Genomic DNA, 2,786 nt, shown 5'->3' on the forward strand with positions numbered 1-2,786 from the left:
GTGTTTGTGTTTCCGGATTTTTGTAGTCAGCATAACGTGAACTCAAGAATATCTAGATGGACTATGTAAGTCATGATATTTGGTACGATGATATTTGGAAGATAGGTAACGTTAACGTTAGATGTTGGGAAGACGAAGTTAAAGCCCGTAAAGGTCAATTTTGGGCCTACTAGTGTGTGACCTTTGTACTGCAGCAAAACTTCTAACTATATTCTTTCTTTCTTTTTATATCTTTTGACGTGGACATGCCGGTATGGTCTTGATGTCTGGCGTCAGAGAGCTTGTGGTGTGTGGGAGAAGTGACCGTCTCATTTGTCATTAGTCTTCATAAAGTTGTGAATGATGTGTTTACTTTTGTCCTAAGTTTTCACAATGCTTGCACCAAAGAATTTACTTTGATCGAATCGCTGTGTGACAGACTGAATAAAAACCTTTGCGGCTACGGATAAATTACTGAGTTGTGACTGTGGTGAGAATGTACTACCCAACTGACTTCATACAGTAGGTCGCTAGAAAAAGGCATTTCATTGGCCTTACTGGTCAACGTAGTACAACTTGCTGAAATGCATTGGGCTCATTATATTGTATCTGCATGTTTTGTCAGTACAAGTTTAATGAACCGAACAAAGACGTACAATGTTCTCCACGCATTCTTACCTAACACTGTTTTTAGCCTAGAACTGTTAACTGTCTGTAAAATACAGGAACTACGGTCTTTATGTGCACCGTGAGCACAGCATTGGGTAGCAGAACACAGTATTTATGCGCGGTCTATGTTGCGGATACATATATCAACAGTAGTACGGATAAACTTTTTGAAGGCCGGGTAGAAAGTTTTACTTATAATTACAAGGCAGCCAGATATAACCAGTGACTGCGAGGTCTCGGAAGGTGTCGACTCCGAGACTGTATGGCTTGGATTGTGAATTCAAAGTTTTCCAGTTCATTTACAAATGCACCCCATTAGGCAACTGCCTTTCTAGTGTAAGCCAGCGGCAGTTATTTTACCCCCAAGAGCGGCTTTTCAAAGTGAGCATGAGAAGGCAATACGCCGACGGAATCTTTTTGTTTTTCAATATTTTGCCACAATTTTTGTGGCTTGTGCCTTGAACTCAAACATATTGGTTTTTTGGGTATTCATAAAGTGCACCCTTAACTCAACTCTTAATTATAAGCATCGGCATGGGACGAAAACTATGTTCTGCTACCTTGACAATATAAATCTCAAATTCCTTATGTCTTTATACAATTGATGTTGGTACAAATCTTGAAGTACCAATAGTCTTAGATGTTTTATTTTCATTCCACATACCTGCATCATTTTTTCAAAACGCAGGGAGACAGAAGTAGAGACATACGGTGTTATACGGCATCTGGTACATAATTGAACTAGTTTAACTGTTATATCAAACACAAAAATTGGACCAAAATTTTCGACTAAACAGCACCAGTCTTTGTCAAGGTATGAACAATCCACTGCCTTCGTGACGTCACGGTATGTAGATAGAACACGTGACTTTGTAAGCAGTGGATCATAGACTGGTGCTGTCCAGTCAAAAAATTGGGCGAGTCCAATTTTTGTGTTGAATATTACAGTTAAACTATTTCAAGAATAACTTCTACCAACACAGATGAACTTTCAAGTTAGTCTGGCACATATATAAGTATCAAAATCTGGTCGTCTGTACACATATTGATGAGAAACATAGAGAGAGGTCATTTTTGTAGTAATTAATTGTTTAAAGCTAACCACTCGACTTTGACAACAGTACAAATGTTCCAGATACGACCTAGCTGTTTAACATAGGAAGTAACCAGGCGTCAATGAAATAAAATATGCACAAAATATGAAACACTTCAGAGCCATTAAAAATTGCAAACAGACATGTGCATGAACGATTAAAAGCGTAGCAATACTGTATGTATCTTACTATTCACAATTTTCTTTATTTCAGACAAGGAAATCTATATAAGCAGCAATTGACTGAGTTAAAGCAGCAGCAGATCGGCATAAAAGGCATAAAATTCCACAATCACAGTAGCTTGTTGGGCACGATTAGGAGACTTAGCTTTGGCCGGGCTCCGAATCCACAAATTTGTCCCTGTGGCCTGAGGGATACCGTTAGGTTGAGTACCTCTTTGTCTTTTCCCAAATAGGTTACGGTATCTGTCACCGGGTCCCGGGTTGAATTTAAGTACGAGTTTTAAAAAAATGCGAAGGCCCGGCCGTGGTCCAAAATAGGTTCGCACCCGAAAGTGCAAAAAAGCATGAAAGCTTCCTTTCCTACGATCCCCTGTTTCCAACTGTGATCGTAGCATAATCGGTATTATTTTTAGCTCGCAATAAGGTAGTTTTTGATCAGTTGAGCAATTTCAAGACCACCATCAGTCCAAAGCACCATGCTGCGGACAGGACAGGAACTGCAGTGGCTCCGTTCTCTGAAATAGGTCAATGAAATAGTGTCAGATTAGAAAATATCAAAGGCTTCTCTGTATCTAGTCTGTTGCATATCCATTCCTATTTTCTCTCCGTTTCCGTTATTTTTGAATGACTGCGGGTTTCGGATACAAAATGAGACTCGGACCATGGGAACTGTAGTTGACTTCCTTGGAGATCTACATACTAGGAGAAATACGGAAAGATACAAGGCAATTGCAAGAATATTTTTTTAGACTCCAAGCAGATCCTACGGTAGTATCCAAGATAGTATCCAACGCTGACAGAGGAATGTAGCTGTCCTAGGAGTGTGCATTGGTAGCCAATGACAGTCCTAGACCGGCTCACT

The sequence above is a fragment of the Branchiostoma floridae genome, unplaced genomic scaffold (assembly GCF_000003815.2).
Source record: "Branchiostoma floridae strain S238N-H82 unplaced genomic scaffold, Bfl_VNyyK Sc7u5tJ_1152, whole genome shotgun sequence".
NCBI lineage: Eukaryota > Metazoa > Chordata > Leptocardii > Amphioxiformes > Branchiostomatidae > Branchiostoma > Branchiostoma floridae.